Source organism: Heterodontus francisci, chromosome 26 (genome assembly GCF_036365525.1).
Source record: "Heterodontus francisci isolate sHetFra1 chromosome 26, sHetFra1.hap1, whole genome shotgun sequence".
NCBI lineage: Eukaryota > Metazoa > Chordata > Chondrichthyes > Heterodontiformes > Heterodontidae > Heterodontus > Heterodontus francisci.
In genome coordinates this window covers 70,420,174-70,438,102 of record NC_090396.1, presented here as the reverse complement: position 1 = coordinate 70,438,102, position 17,929 = coordinate 70,420,174, and the positions used below count along the sequence as shown (strand labels likewise).

The 17,929-nt window shown below is 44.2% G+C and overlaps 1 pseudogene; it reads left to right on the top strand.

Annotated features, from left to right (window-relative positions):
- Window positions 1-17,929, top strand: part of LOC137384587 (sodium/iodide cotransporter-like) — a 197,369-nt pseudogene that overhangs the window by 160,253 nt on the left and 19,187 nt on the right.

Here is a 17,929-nt window from a genome sequence, read left to right as displayed (position 1 = left end):
TTTATAGATAAATTTCAAACTGATATGTTTTACTGAATTATGAAAGTGCATTTTAACAAAGAGAATTACTGCTTGTCAATATGTGCTTTTTATTTGTCATTCTGCCCAGGCAACACTAACCTTTGAAGGGATAATTCTTGGACCTATGCTCGGTGTATTTACTTTAGCAGCTTTATTTCCAAAAAGCAATGGCAAGGTAGGACTGTAAACTAATAGTCAAGCCATGTTAGAGAAAATTTTAAATACTTAGGTGCCAAACTTTGTAGAAATCCACTCCACTGGCACAAGTATGGTGGAATAGAATCCTGGCCTGTCTGGGGACCCTGTCCCAAATTTTAGGCATGGGGTCATTTGCATGGGTGCAGAGAATTTGTAAAGGAAGAGCATTCACAGCCACTCCACCAGAGTTAACTCCAGGACCTCCTATATAACTTGCAAAGAGAATTGGATAAATATTTATAAAAAGGACAAATTGGCAAAAGTATGCAAAAAGGGCAGGGGATGTCAAATTCCAGGAAGCTTCTTGTGGAAGGGTGATGCTGGAGCCCATCTTTACTCAGTTTCACATATTTGTACAGGGTAAAAAGGATTCTAAACATGTAGCTCCTCACTCAAAACCTCCATCAGTCTCAGCCAATGTCTGCTTACAAGTGTTTAAGTAAGCCCCCAATTAACACCCTCCACCTGCTACAGTTAAACAATTGATACACAATTAACAGATTCCTTTTATAAGAAAACGTGGATTAACATGCTCAAACAACATTTCAAAATAAATTCCATATTAGGTACGAAGTATTACATTGAGAGATGCCCCTCCTCTAGCACCCGACAATTTTTGTACTGGCATTTCTTTGTGAAACAATTGGATAGCTGATGACTTTCATCTACTCATTTAAATTTGGAGATTTCCTTTCTCTCCAGCATTTGTTACAATACGTGTCTTGTTACTCACTTTTGTAGCATGTACATTGTCCCACAAAGAACGATTATCCATGTTAGCGGGAATGAATCTAGAAGAATCACTCGACACTCAGGTCTGCTCCAATGTCAAACAGTTTATTTAAGTTACGCCGGCAGGGAGCAGGTCACTGGTCTGTCCAGATGCCTCTCCACCGAACAAAGAAAAATCATCAATACTTATACATTTTCAAACAGTTACTCAGCCCATCCTGGCTGGACATGGTCCAATCATAATGAATACAGATTATATACATTGATTACTAAAGACCAATAGAAGCGGTTACCAGGCGTGAAAGGGGCTGCATGACCAACCCACGGACAGATAGGGAATTACTCATGATGTTTTCCATTCCTTTCTCGTCTCCATCCTTGGTTCTCATGTACGCACACTACCTTATCTTAACCTTGTTACAGGCTGGTATCTTTGTCAGCATTCCACAAGGACATCTGCTCTCCATTGAATAAGTCTTTGTTTGAATTTATGTTACTCGACTCCTGTGTGAATGTGGTCAAGTTGGCTAAGCCCCATGATGCCTTGCAACCTTTTCATTGTTCACTAAGATTATACGTTACTGGTTACTCAAATAACATTTAAACAGTATGATATTTACTGCAGGTGCCTCTGCACTTGGGAATACCCTTCAATAATCCACATAACATTCAATTGGTATCCTATTTTTAGGATGACCCTTGTTCAGAATTTCATCCAAAATATTTGACAAATAGAACCCCATATCCACCGCCTCCACAAGACCCAGTGTTTCTGCAGCTAAAGTGCTTTTAACAACCCATTTTATTTTCTTAGCTTCCCAAGCTAAAGGACAACATTTCCCATTTTCACCCATCAGAAATATTGTGAAACCAGCTGCACTCAAATACCCATCAGGAAGATTAGCATGTGAAGCATCACTAAAAATTACTCGCTTCATGTTCTTTGGGTCACCTAAGGATGGGAACTTCAGTACATATTTCTCCAATTTTAATTTTAATGTTTTATTTGCCCTTAAAACATTCTCAATTTTCAGATGTATCATGCTGAACTCCAGCACATCAAAACTAGCATCAGGTCTAGTCTGAGTGCAGTTTAATTGACCAATCAAGCATCGCAATTGCTCAGTCTCAGCTTTAGATATATCATTATCTTTCTATGATGACCTAACACAATTAACTGGGATGGGAGTAATACTCTAAATAGAATTGTTGATTTAAAGTTACTCCAGACTTAGTCTGTTTAATATCTAAACCAACATATTTAAAAACCCCACAAGCCTGACTCCCAATCTTAATATTTCTCAAAATCTGCAATACCACCCCTAAGAAATCAACATGCATCATGAAGATGCCTGAAAGTTTCCCTTTATGATACCCGTAAGACATTGAGGGATCTGCTTTTAGTTAAACACAACCAATTTTCAACAAAACAGATCTCACTGAGAAATACCACATTCTGGAAGCATCATTGATGCCATAGATACATTTGTTCAGTTTCTATAGTTTTTCCTTTTACATCTGCTGCCTCTTTAGGTGGTTTCAGAAACTTCTCTGAAAAGTATCACCCTGCAGAAATGCAGTTTTTATGTCAATGGATCTACACTCCCAGGAATGTCACCAAAAGGATCTTCAGGATTACTTTCTAGCTGTGGGAGAGTTCACTAACATTGGTATCACCCAGTCGCTCTTCAAAGCCCTTCATAACTAGTCTCGCAAGTCCCATCGGGAAGGATTTGTTCAGTAGACGTCCACCTATGTGACAAGGCTGGCTGACCCTATCTGGGACCACAGAATAAACTCCAAACTCTCCCCATCTCCTTATGTTTTGCTTCTATTAGTTTATCCTCAAGTTTATTGGCAGCCACTAAAACTTCACGGTCATGAAGATTTCTGCTTCTAGTTCCACTCCAAGACTGCTCTCCAGCCTTCGCTTCATTGTGGAATCTGTTCAAACTAGGGAATCTATTAGCACTTTGTCTTTCGGACTACTGCTAGAAGATCTCCCTGATGCACTATTGGAGGCTCTTTCTCCAGTGTGTGATTGCTTCCTTACGCAAGAGTCACTTACAGAGCCACTATTAGAACTTGCACTGTGCTTTCTTATTCTCCACTCTTTCACCCCTATTCTGCCAGTCCATGGACCTTGCTTCTCGGCCATCATCTTGAACATTCAACCAATATTTAAACTGGTCAGTAGATTTTCCTGCACATCCCACAATTGTTGCATCCCTCCATTTATAATATCCCTCTGGAATATATGTCACCCGAGTACCTATTCGGGGCAATTGGCCTTTAGATGCGACAGCTCTTTCCTGAACATCATGATCACTCACCTTACTATCCAACCCTTGATTTACCATTAAAATAAAAGCAAAATACTGCGGATGCTGGAAATCTGAAATAAAAACAAGAAATGCTGGAACCACTCAGCAGGTCTGGCAGCATCTGTGGAAAGAGAAGCAGAGTTAACGTTTCGGGTCAGTGACCCTTCTTCGGAACTGTTCCGAAGCTTTAGAGAGGGTGCAGAGGAGATTTACCAGGATGCTGCCTGGACTGGAGGGCATGTCCTATGAAGAAAGATTGAGGGAGTTAGGGCTTTTCTCATTGGAGCGTAGAAGGATGAGAGGTGACTTGATAGAGGGGTACAAGATGATGAGCGGCATAGATAGAGTGGATAGTCAGAGACTTTTTCCCAGGGTGGAAAGGGCTATCACCAGGGGGCATAATTTTAAGGTGATTGGAGGAAGGTTTCGGGGTGATGTCAGAGGTAGGCTCTTTACACAGAGAGTGGTGGGTGCGTGGAATGCGCTGCCAGCGGTGGTAGTAGAAGCAGATACATTAGGGGCATTTAAGCGACTCTTGGATAGGTACATGGATGATAGTAGAATGAAGGGTAGGTAGTTAGTTTGATCTTAGAGTAGGTTAAATGTTTGGCACAACAACGTGGGCTGAAGGGCCTGTACTGTGCTGTACTGTTCTATGTTCTACCTTCTAGAGCAGGACTGCCACATGGAACAGAAGGCAGTTTGGGATTCCACCCATCGATAAATTGATAGGGACTATATCCTCCAACCATCTAAAGCAAATTCTTTGCATGAACCGCCCATGCCAGGGCAGTTGTCAACTTGCAGTTTGGTTGGTTAGCTAGAATTTTATGCAGCATTTCATTAATCACTGCATGATTCATTTCAGAGCTCATTGCTGAAAGGACTTTCAGCTGCAGTATTCATAATCAATGTTCATGTATTCATACGTCTCTGAACTCATCATTGGCAAATTCCCCTCCATTATCAGTCAGAAACTTACTTGGTGCCCCAAGTCCAGTCCCTATCCATTTCTCCATAATTTCATCTACAATCAGCCTTTTGTCCCAGCTATTATTGTAGAAATACTAAATCTAGTTGCAAGGTCAATAACATTTAGAATGAAAATATTCTTGTCTTTGTCCCACACCTTTAAATCTATGGCAACTACCATGTTAAAGTTATGTGCCAATGGAAGGCAGACAATAGGGTGTGATGGTGTCCTCCGATATTTCACATTTTTCACTAATCTTTTGTATATCCATGCAATGAGCTGCCCTAAGCAGAGGCAGAGTCCTTGCAGTAACCCATGACAGAATTCCGAGGCAGAAGAGGAATTAATCACACCTGCATCCTTTAGCCAGGTTTTTGATCTGACAAGGGTGAGCAAATTATCTGTGTAACTTTAAGACAATTTGCTTTTTATCTGATTCTTATCACCTGATGCCATTAATACTTCTCTAACACTAACTAGAAACATCAGGTTTTGTTAAGGGGATACAATAATGCCTTGGTAAACTGCAAACTTACTTATGTTCCAAAAACAATTGCCTTATGCTCCATATCAAGTTTCATTTGTACCTTTTTCATTGAAGGTTTACTCAACAGTGAAGGTCTCACTAGAGAGTACATCAGTGCTGATAAAGTGGCTTACTCCAGCTATTTTACATGGAATTACTACTCTTTGGTGATTTCAATGAGTTGTCATCACCAAACCTAAAGCTGACAGTACTTTTATACTCCTTAACCTTGCGTCGATCCTTACTACTGAGCGAATCCAATCAGTTCCACATACTGTCAATGTGCAAGCACTATCTAATGCGGCACAGTTGAATGAATCCACAACTAACACATTCATCACAGAACTAAAACTCTTTGTTACTAGTACAAGTCGTTCAGGTTCATCATTATCTTCCTCCTCTGCCATGTGTTATTGCGAGGACTCTGCCTCTGTTTTGGGCAGTTCATTGCATAACAATATTTTGAGTCACACCTGAAGCACCTATTCCTTGGGCATTCCTGGGATTCATTCACCTATAATTGCTGTTCCAATTCTGTTTTCCACTGTAATAGTCAGATCTACTAAAAAGGTCCTTTCATCCTCATTCCTGCTGTCTTTAATTCTTCCATTGTACTTCTACCCACATCCAGTATCTGGACCATTTCCAAATCCAGTAAACATTGTCACCACTGAATGCCCTGTTTGTTCTACCAGGGCAGCAGGAAATGGCTGTTTCCCCAGGAATTTCTTTAATGCAGCAGACATCTGCTCTAACAGGACTCTTTTTCCAAGAACTGAACCCCAGTTAGAACCAGGAGCCTATTCATTTTCAACACTCTAGCATAGTCTAGCAATTTAAATGTTAGCACTGAACCAGGGATCTCCAAATTGAATTTACTTAATCTTCTATACAGTCTGTTAAAGTCCATGATATATTCCTCCATTGAACAACCATCTGTTTTCCAAACTCTATTGAAGTCTGGCCATGCCTTATAGACTTTCAATAAGCCATGTTTTTTGTAAATTTAATTCAAAAATTCTAATAGGAGATCTGAACCTTCATCAGCATCCAACTGACAAGCATCCAGTTCACAAAACACTTTACTTTTAATAGGAAGTGACAACACCAAGGCCATACCTCATTTACTCTTTGGCATAACCCATATCCACATATCCATTTCATTCTTCCACTGGTCACATGGTTCAGGCTCAGAGAACATCAGAGGGTAATCATACCCTGACAATTTACACTGGCTTTCTGCCATATTTTCCACAATAGCCCATGAGATTTTAGTTTTCTATGTAAAAAAAAAAAAAAATTCCTAGTTTCCAACCTTCAGCTTTAGGCCACCATCCTCTGCTACTATGTCAAATTCCAGAAAACTTGTTGTGGAAGGATGATGCTGGAGCCCATCTTTACTCAGTTTCACACTTATTGGTCAGAGTGAACAGATTACAAACACGTAACTCCTCACTCAAACAGTGTCTGCTTATAAGTGCTCAAGTAAGACCCCAATTAACACTCTGCACCTGCATATAATTAAACAATTGATATACAATTAACAGATTAACAGGGGAATGGGACTAATTGGATAGTTCTTTCAAAGAGCTGCCGCAGGTACAATGGGATGAATGGCTTCCTGGTCAGTGTGATTCTATAATTTGATGGCTGAAAAATTTGGCTGCATAGCACCTATAATTTTTGGCAGTATAGGTGCCACCTCGAGTCCAAAACAGCAACTTCACCAAATGCATACTTCTGATGTTATCCATGCCAGACACCATTTTGGTGAGTGAGTTAGCACGGGCACACAGAGCACGTGTCGGAAGGATGCAGAGTATACAGATAGTGACTTCAGTCAATGTATAACATTAATTTGACTCCAGTGGTGTCATTTACGACCTGAACGCTCCAGCTAATGTCCTCTCTAAACTCCACAGCTGAACATGCATTTAGCAACAGAAAGGACTCCTCGATAGCACTATTAAAATGGATTATTAACAATTTTCAAGCTAGCTGCTGATTGATTTCTACCAGCTATTGCTAAGTTTTTAGGAGTGTTTGGTGGTTTGTACGGCTATTTAAAGTTGCTGAACATTCTGTACGAAGAATGGTGTGGCAAGTGGTGAAGGCCTTGGTTCTGACTTCAAGGGTTCTGCTCAGACCACTTGTTCCAGACATTGGTGCAGTAGTTTCTATCAATGTTGGCCTGTAGCACGACAGGGAGAATGAGCAGAAAGAGCAGGAGGACAAACAGCTCAAAGAGGAAAGAGGAAGTGGGGAGAAGGGCTCTCTGCAGGAGGCCATATCTGCCCAGGGTTTCCAGGGAACAATTTTCTTATCTCAACCTCAGCAAGATACACTACATTAGATACCTCTGTTTCGCTAAGGAGGTGTTTACCGAAATCCGCCTCCTGTTGCAGCCCGAACTGCAGCCTCAAGGCAAGGTGAGGCCAATATTTCCAGTAGCTATGAGGGTGACCGTTGCCATGAACCTCTATGTGTCAGGTTCATTCTAGGCTGGAGCAGGCGATATTTGCAACATATCCCAGTTTGCCCTCCCCTGTTGTTCAAGGAAGGTCACTGAGGCTTTGTATGCAAACAGAGCTGAATACATTTCATTCTTTTATGCCAGAGAGAAGCAGGCTTCCCCATGGTGCACAGTACCATTAACTACACATGTGTCTCTTTCCGGGTGCCGCATGTAAATTCTGAGATGTACTGCAACCGGACAAGATTCCACTCCCTCAATGTCCACCTGGTGTGTGACTGTACTCAGCACATCATGTCGGCCAATGCCCAGTGTTCTGGCAGCAGTCATGATGCTTTCATTCTGCACAGTCCACTGTACAATCTGCATATGAGCCACCACCAAGAAATCAGAGGTTGGCTACTGGGTAACAAGGACTATACACTAATCACTAGCTCATGATTCCAAAGTGCAACTCCTACACACATGACCAGCATGCAAATTACAAAAACTATGCTACCACATGAAATGTCATCATAGAGAGATACAGCACCAAAACAGGCCCTTCGGCCTCCTGAGTCCATGCTGACCATCAACCACCCATTTATACTAACCCCATTTTTCCCTCTCACATCCCCACCTTCCCTCAATTCTCCTACCACCTACCTACACTAGGGGCAATATTTTTTTATATAATGGCCAATTTACCTATCCACCCACAAGTGTTTGGCATGTGGGAGGTAACCAGAGCACCCAGAAGAAACCCACGCGGTCACAGGGAGAACTTGCAAACTCCGCACAGGCAGTACCCAGAACTGAACCCAGGTCGCTGGAGCTGTGAGGCTGTGGTGCTAACCACTGTGCCGCAATGATCATGCAGATCATTGGGTTGCTCAAGCAATGTTTGGACTGCTCTGAAGGAGCCCTGCAGTAGTCACCAAAGTGTGTTCCATAATTTGTCATGGTTTGCTGCATCATGCACAATCTCACCATTATGAGGGCACTGCCCTTGCTACCAGATATACTGTGAACAGTTGTGCAGGATGAGGAGGAGGAACAAGAGGGGAGGAGGGGAAGAAAGAGGAGGAGGAAGGGAAGAGGCAACAAACGCATCCCCTTTCTGGTCAGGCTGTCTATGATCAGCTCATCCAACTGTGGTGCCACTGAACACAACCCCAAATTGCAATTTAAAGTAATTGACAGAAGAATTAGAGGGGAGTTGAGGAGAATTTTTTTCACCCAGAGGGATCTGAAATTCACTTTCTGAAAGGGTGATAGAGACAGAAACTGTCATTGCATTAAAAAAAACACTTATATGTACCGTAACCTACAGGGCTTCTGCAAAGTGGAATGAGGCTGGATAGCACATTTTCAGTTGTCACAGACATGATGAGCCGAATGGCGGCCTCCTGTGCTGTAAGTTTTCTATGTTTCACCAACAGTTCCATGCCTTGCCTTCCTTCTGTTATTAACCAGCACAATGTTCTCTTGGCCACAATACTGAAATAAAAGCCACCACAAAAACATTTCAAACCAAAGTTATAAATCAAACTATACAATAATTCATACAAAGGTCAAGTATTCACGCTTATGCATTCCCTTAGCGCCTGTCTTCTGTGTGCCTTTGCCTGTCTTAGTGCTCCTGTTCAGTGCTACCCCAGTGGCTCAAATAAACCAACCCTTAATACCACCTTCCTTGCAAACTGCTGTTCCATCTCCACCCTGCCTTTCCTCTCCAAAGTCCTTGAACATGTTGTCACCTCCCAAATCCGTTTCCATTTTTCCTGGCACTTCATGTTTGCATCCCTCCAATTAGGTTTCCACCCCTGCTACAGTATCAAAACAGTTCTTATCAAAGTCACAAATGACATCCTACGTGACTGTGACAAAGGTAAACTGTCTAACAGTTGATTACACTATCCTCCTCCAATGCCTCTCCACTGTTGTCCAGTAGGACTGCTCTCATCTGGTTCCATTCTTATCTATCTAATCGTAGCCAGAGAATCATTTGCAATGGCTTCTCTTCCTGCTCCCGCATTGTTCCCTCTGGTGTCCCCCAAGGACCTATCCTTGGCCCCTCCTATTTCTCATTTACATGCTATTCCTGGGCAACATTATCCAAAAGCACAGCATTAGTTTTCATATATATACTGACAACACCCATCTCACCACCACCTCTCTCGGCTCCTCTACTGTTGCTAAGTTATCAGACTCCTTATCCAACATCCGATACTTGATGAGCAGCAATTTCCTCCAATTAAGATTGAAGCCATTGTTTCCCGTCCCTGCTCCAAACTCTGTTCCCTAGCTACTGACTCCATCCCTCTCCCTGGCAACATTCTGAGATTAAACCAGTCTCTTTGCAACCTTGGTGTCACATTTGACCCCGAGATGAGCTTCCAACCTCATATCCGCAGCTATATCACTAAGACTGCCTATTTCCATCTCCGTAACATCGCCTGACTTCACCCCTGTCTCAGCTCATCTGCTGCTGAAACCCTCATTTATGTCTTCATTGACTCTAGACTCGACTATTCTAATGAACTGGCTGGTCTCCCACATTCTACCCTCCATAAACTTGAAGTCATCCAAAGCTCTGCTGCCGGTGTCTTAACTCGTACCAAGTCCCATTCCCCTATCACCCCTGTGCTCGCTGACCTACATTAGCTCCCGGTCAAGCAACGTCATGATTTTAAAATTCTCATCCTTGTTTTCAAATCCGTCCATGACCTCGCCCCTCCCTATCTCTGTAACTGCCTCCAGCCCCACAACCCTCTGAGATATCCATGCTCCTCTAATTCTGACCTCTTGTGCATCCTTGATTTTAATCGCTCCACCATTGGTGGCGATGCCTTCAGTTGCCTAGGCCCCAACCTCTGGAATACCCTCCCTACACCTCTCTACCTCACTTTCTTCCTTTACGACACTCCTTAAAATCTCCCTCTTTGACCAAGCTTTTGGTCATCTGACGTAATATCTCCTTATGTGGCTCAGTGTCATACTTTGTTTTATAATGCTCCTGTGAAGCACTTACTTATGTGAGGTAATTGAATTGCTTGTGACATCGCATCCAGGTCTGCAGGGCTACACTTCTGGCATCGACTGCCACAGTTTTCTGCTCCCACTGCTTTCTGAGAGTTTTGCTGGACTGCCTCCTGCAAACAGAAAGCATTTCTCTTCCTCCACACCTCCTCAATCAAGCCTCCAGTGCAACATTGGAAAATGTTGGAGTGCACTCTCCCTATGTTGTGCCATCATTCTGTGTTCTTTTAGCTCCCACTGTCTTCCCCTTTAAGAAGCAGGCTGGTTTTTGTGGTACTTGCCTCTCGTGATTTTGCACCCTCTGCTCAGGCAAATAGCCACTGAACAGCAAGATTAGCACTGGCTATTCAAAAGAACAGGCAACATAAAATTTGCGTGCTGCCTGCATTGGAAGCAACGAACACGGGTTAATTGCGCAGTGTGATCTCAGCACCTGTTTTCTGGACTTATCGAATTCGGTGGCCAATGAGTCCTGCAATGTATATGCAAATAAGCTGGCCAATAAATCTTTGATACATACAGCTTTGTAAACCCTGGGAGGGCGCAACTTATCTTGCACTGCGGCAAATGCAGTGCAACTCACTGCTGTGGAAGTGTGGAGCAGAAAGTCGAAGCGACAGAAATATTGAGAAAGAATAATAATTTCCCAAGTGACTCCTGAAATGTAGCTTGCTTGCCACCAAATGTACTGGACAGAATTCCCATAGCAAATGGTGGCCACTTTTATCTGTTGTCTGGGTGACACAGATGGGCCTTTTCTGGGGTAAGACCAACTCAACTCTAGGGGCGGGATTTTTATTTATTCATGAGGACTGGAAAGGGGGCAGTCGGTTGCTTAAACCTGCCCGTTGGGTCGGCATGCTGGTTCCCGGCACAAAACTGGCATGTTCCAAGTTTAAAAGGTAGCGGCAGGAGCTGGAAGAGGCAACCCGCCACTTCAACCTATTAACAAGCTTGTTGTTAGCTCATTAAAGGGCCAGTTTTTGATTTTCATTCTAAGTCCGGGTTCGGCGCACCATCAGAACCATGACAGAGAGGAGAAGGCAGTGACACAGTAGTCAGAGCCGGGACGGTAGGACAGAAGCAAGAGGCAGCAGTGAAGAGGAAAGGTTCGGAGAAGGTGTTCATTCGCACTCAACACGTTGTGCTCAGTGAGAAGAATTACCTTTCATATCTCTGCACTCTTGACAAGAGCATTTTGGGGGCACTGGGATTGGTGGGAAGAGAGGGAGCAAGGGCCGGTCCTTCTGGTAACTGGTCTCACGGGGTGGAAAGGGGTGGTTCATGACTGGGGCTGGGGGGTGGTATGTGGGTTCAAGAAGACTCCACATTCCATTGCCAAAGAAGGAAGAGCATTAGAGGAAATAGAATCAAGCTTCTTCGAGCTTGCTCCGATCAGCGATGAGGAACAGCATCTGCTGGAGCAGAGGCAGACCCCTGGGCAATGGGGGAGAATGGGTGAGGAAGGAGAAGCAGGAAGGCTGCAGACTCTCCATCTTACATAATCTTCATCAATACACTCCATCGCTCTTCTGCCAACCCTCACTTTTCATTTTCATGCATTTCACCAACATGAAATGGAAAAACACAAGTCAATCTTAGTGCAACAACTTTCCCAGTTCTTTATCATTTAGCATTTCACTGTTATTTAGATCAGAAACACCCAAGTGACCTACAAAGTGACATTACTGATGTGGTGGCCTGTGCTCACAGCCACTCCCACAAGTAGATCTCCCTGTAGCTGAGGGTGAGATGGAGGTAAACTGCTCACTAGTGCCTGTTTGGGACTGAGATGCCCGTGGTAGTCAGCCTTAACATGGAGGTACCAGTAGGGCACCTCCAAAGACTGCAGCACTGGCAGCACTGTGGGGGCAGCCTTTGTCACAGGGCATGACTCCATAGGTGCTTCACCCATCAGAGGGGCCATGGGACAAGTGATGATGATGGAAAACCATGAGGGGTGCCCCCCTCTGTCGCCTCCTCAGCCCTTTCATGGCACTGTTGATTGCTATAGTGAACCACCAGCTGGGGCACAGCTGGCATCCATGCCATGCTTCGTTGCACCACTGACCGGTCAATGCTACAGACTGCAGCATGCATTCTGTGCATGTCAGTGCACTGTTTCTGCATCCACTCTGAGTGCTGATGCATATGGTTCTCCATGAGGTTTGCCACTCTCAATGGAGGAGCTCATGTGCTCAAAACACTGAGACATTGTGGAGCACATGAGAAAAATGAACTCCTCTGTTCTCATCCCATGATTCCGCTGTGCCTCAGGTGACTCCAACATGTGGGTACACATCTCACGCTGGCTCTCCGGGTAGAGTCGCCTGTTTCCTGACTCCCTCGGCTCTGCATTTGCGCCTTGCTGAGCAGGGCTGTGCCTGTCCTCCATCCTCCGAGGAGCACAGGCCACAGCCAACACTGCCTCCCCCAAATACTCCAGCTCGGATGTGAGATGCACTTCACCCTGTGCCACCCTCTCTAATAATGTCAAGCATCCACCAAGGTGCGAGTATCCGCATTGGTGGAGGGTGCACAGAGAAGATGTAATTCTGCAGGCTCCGATCTGTCACCACCTCCCCCCACCCCCGACTCTTCGGGAACTTGTTGTCTTTGTGTGGCCTCCTGCCCCTCTGCATCTAGCCTGTGGGAAACATAAGAGACGATGGTGATGAAAGATCGGGACATTCAACAGATGTTCACGCTGCTAAAAGCAATGAAATGATAGCTCATGTTTTGACCAGTCATTGCACGGGGAGCATTGCCATGCATCCCCTGAGCATGGAGATGTTGAGATGTTTACACCCTGTCTACGGCAGATCCCCATTTCTCTGTCCCCAGCGTCCCTGTGGCTTGACACTCTGGCCAAGCCAAGGGCCTGCTCCCTAAAGTACATCAGTGACACTAGCTGTGGCAGCCCGCCGTCCAGGCATGCCCTCGCTTTCTCCCTGGCTTTCAACTCTCATTTGGCCTGCAAGATGAATAAAGATGCAGTTAGGACAATGCGTCTCTTCTTTCACCACTCGCAGATTTCATTCGCATATGCTGCTGCAGTCTGCACTCCAGCCTCCTGTCCAGCAGTGCCAGAATTCTGACCTTTGCTTATGGGTCATCAAGGACTGGGACAAATATCCTTGCAGGAAGGTTTGCTAGTGCTGTTGGGGATGGTTTAAACTAGAATGGCAGGGGATGGGAACCTGAGCGCAGTCTTAGATAGGACAATTTCAGGGCAGGGAACAGGATGCAGAAAATTAGCAAAATTAGCGAGTGACTCTGAAAGGCAGAAGAAGCCTTTCCACTGTCCACTGGAGTAGTACCAGATGATTAGAGGGTGGCAAATGTTGTTCCCTTGTTCAAGAAAGGGAATAGGGATAACCCTGGGAATTATAGACCAGTCAGTCTTACGTCGGTAGTGGGCAAATTATTGGAGAGGATTCTGAGAGACAGGATTTATGATTATTTGGAAAAGCATGGTTTGATTAGAGACAGTCAGCATGGCTTTGTGAGGGGCAGGTCATGTCTCACAAGCCTTATTGAATTCTTTGAAGATGTGACAGAACACATTGATGAAGGAAGAGCAGTGGATGTGGTGTATATGGATTTTAGCAAGGCGTTTGATAAGGTTCCCCATGGTAGGCTCATTCAGAAAGTAAGGAGGCATGGGATTCAGAGAAAGTTGGCTGCCTGGATACAAAATTGGCTGGCCCATAGAAGTCAGAGGGTGGTAGTAGATGGAAAGTATTCAGCATGGAGCTCGGTGACCAGTGGTGTTCCACAAGAATCTGTTCTGGGACCTTTGCTCTTTGTGATTTTTATAAATGACTTGGATGAGGAAGTGGAAGGCTGGGTTAGCAAGTTTGCCGATGACACGAAGGTTGCTGGAGTTGTGGATAGTGTGGAAGGCTGTTGTAGGTTGCAACGGGACATTGACAGGATGCAGAGCTGGGCTGAGAAGTGGCAGATGGAGTTCAACCTGGAAAAGTGTGAAGTGATTCATTTTGGAAGGTCGAATTTGAATGCGGAATACAGGCTTAAAGACAGGATTCTTGGTAGTGTGGAGGAACAGAGGGATCTTGAGGTCCATGTCCACAGGTCGCTCAAAGTTGCCACCCAAGTTGATAGGGTTGTTAAGAAGGCGTATGGTGTGTTGGCTTTCATTAACAGGGGGATTGAGTTTAAGAGCCGCGAGGTTATGCTGCAGCTCTATAAGGCCCTGGTTCGACCACACTTGGAATATTGTGTTCAGTTCTGGTCGCCTCATTATAGGAAGGATGTGGAAGTTTTAGAGAGGGTGCAGAGGAGATTTACCAGGATGCTGCCTGGACTGGAGGGCATGTCCTACTAAGAAAGATTGAGGGAGCTAGGGCTTTTCTCATTGGAGCGAAGAAGGATGAGAGGTGACTTGATAGAGGGGTACAAGATGATGAGAGGCATAGATAGAGTGGATAGTCAGAGACTTTTTCCCAGGGTGGAAAGGGCTATCACTAGGGGGCATAATTTTAAGGTGATTGGAGGAAGGTTTCGGGGAGATGTCAGAGGTAGGTTCTTTACACAGAGTGGTGGGTGCGTGGAATACGCTGCCAGCGGTGGTAGTAGAAGCAGATACATTAGGGGCATTTAAGCGACTCTTGGATAGGTACATGGATGATAGTAGAATGAAGGGTAGGTAGTTAGTTTGATCTTAGAGTAGGTTAAAGGTTCGGCACAACATCGTGGGCCAAAGGGCCTGTACTGTGTTGTACTGTTCTATGTTCTAAGCAAAGGTTAAAAAGTGTGCAACACAGGAATTTGACAGTGTTAAAGGGTATTTATTTAAAAGCAAGGAGTATAGTAAATAAAGCCGATGAGCTGAGGGCACAGATAGACACATGGCAACATGATATCGCTGCTATAACGGAAACTTGGCTTAAAGAGGGGCAAGAATGGCAACTCAACATCCCTGAATATAGAAGTTTTCAGTTTTGATAGAAAGGGAGATTAAAAAAAGGAGGGAGTGTAGCATTATTACTTAAGGAATCAATAACAGCTTCGAGGAGGGATGATATGCTAAATTAATCATCAAAGGAGGCCATATAGGTGGAGTTCAGAAATAAAAAGGGGGCAGCCACATTATTGGGAGTGTACTAGAGACCCCCAAATAGTGAGAGGGAGATTGAAGAACAAATATGTAGGCAGATTTCTGAGTGCAAAAACTTTAGGGCAATAATAGTTGGGGATTTCAACTACCCCAATATCAACTTGGATACAAACAGTGTGAAGGGCACAGAGGGGACAAAATTCTTGAACTGCATTCAAGAGAACTTTTTTAGTCAGCACGTGGCAGGCCCAACGAGAGGGGGCACAATTCTAGATTTAGTCTTCGGTAATGAAGCTGAGCAAGTGGATGAAGTAACAGTGGGTGACCATTTTGGAGATAGTGAGCATAATACAGTTAATTTTAGCATAGTCTGGAAAAGGAGAAAGATAAAACAGAAGCAAAGGTTCTAAATTGGGGGAAGACAAATTTGGGAAACTGAGAGGGTGACCAGGCGAAAGTGAACTGGATGCAGATACTTGAAGGAAAATCAGTGCCGAACCAGTCGGAGGCATTCAAGAGTGAGATACTATAGGCACAGTGTAGGAATGTCCCCACAAAGGTTAAGGGTAGTACTGCCAAATCTAAAGCCCCCTGGTTATCTAAAAGCTTACAGGGTAAGTTAAAGCAAAAAAAAAGCTTATGACTATCACAAATATCTTAATACTTTAGAAAGCCTAGAGGAGTATAGAAAGTGCAGGGGTGTAGTAAAAAAGGAAATTAGAAAAGCAAAGAGCGGACATGAAAAATTATTGGCAGGTAAAATCAAGAAAAACCCGAAAATGTTTTATCAGTAATTTAAGAACAAGAGGATAACTAAGGAAAGGGTAGGGCCTATCAGAGATGTACAGGGAAACGTATGCATGGATGCAGAAGATGTGGGCACAATTCTTAATGAGCTTTTTGTCTCTGTCTTCACAGAGGAGAAGGGTGATGCAGACATTGTAGTTAAAGAGGAGGAGTGTGAAATATTAGATACGATAAGCGTAATGAGAGAGGAATTACTTGAGGGTCTGAAAACCCAGAAAGTGGATCATTCACCAGGACCAGATGGATTGCATCCCAGATTGTTAAAGGAAGCCAGGGAGGAAATAGTAGATGCGCTGAGGATCATCTTCAAATCCTCACTAGATACAGGCGAGGTACCAGCTGATTGGAGGTATTGTTTAAAAAGAATGCGGGGGATAAGCCAGGTAATTATAGGCCAGTCAGTCTGACCTCGGTGGTGGGTGAATTGTTAGAATCTATTCTGAGGGACAGGATAAACTGTCACTTAGAAAGGCACGGATTAATCAGGGATAGTCGGCATGGAACTGTTAGGGGAAGGTTATGTCTTACTAACTTGATTGAGTTTTTTTGAGGAAGTGACAAGGAGGATTGATGAGGGTAGTGCAGTGGAATTGGTCTACATGGATTTTAGTAAGACATTTGACAAGGTCCCACATGGCAGACTGGTCAGTAAAATGAAAGCCCATGGAATACAGGTGAAGGTGGCATGTTAGATCCAGAATTGGCTCAGTGACAGGAAACAAAGGGTAGTAGTCGACAGATATTTTTGTGAATGGAAAGCAGTTTCCAGTGGCGTTCCACAGGGCTTAGTGTTGGGTCCCTTGCTGTTTGTGGTATATATTAATGATTTGGACTTAAATGCATGATTGGGAAATTTGCTGATGACACAAAAATTAGCCGTGTAGTTAATAGTGAGGAGGAAAGCCATGGATTCCAGAATGATATCAATGCTTTGGTTGAGTGGGCGGAAAAGTGGCAAATGGAATTCAATCCAGAGAAGTGTGAGGCAATGCTTTTGGGGAGGGCAAATAAAGTGAGAAAATATACAATAAACGGGCGGATATTGAGAAGGGTGGAAGAGGCGAGAGACCTTGGAGTGCATGTCCACAGGTCCCTGAAGGTGGCAGGACATGTGGATAGAATGGTGAAGAAGGCATATGGAATGCTTTCCTTTATTGGCTGAGGTATAGAATACAAAAGCTGTGATGCTGGAACTGTTTAGAGTGTTGGTTAGGCCACAGCTGGAGTATTGCGTGCAGTTCTGGTCACCACATTAAAGAAAGGACATAATTGCTCTGGAAAGACTACAGAGGAGATTTACAAGAATGTTGCGAGGGCTTGAAGGTTGAAGCTATGAGGAAAGATTGGATAGGCTAGGGTTGTTTTCCCAGGAACTTGAGGAGGCTGAGGGATGACTTGATTGAGGTGTATAAAATTATGAGGGGCCTAGATAGAGTGGACAGGAAGGACCTGTTTCCCCTGGCGGGGAGGTCAGTTACAGGGAGCACAGATTTAAGGTGATTGGTAGAAGGATTAGAGGGGACATGAGGGGAAACTTTTTCACCCAGAGGGTGGTGGGTGTCTGGAATTCGCTACCAGGAATGGTGGTGGAGGCAGAGACTTTCAATTCTTTTAAAAGGTACCTGGACATGTACCTGAGGTGATGTAACCTGCAGGGCTATGGACCAGGTGCTGGAAGGTGGGATTAGTTTGGGTGGATAGTTTATTCGGCCAGCGCAGACATGATGGGCTGAATGGTCTCCTTCTGTGCTGTACTTTTGCTATGGTTCCAAGG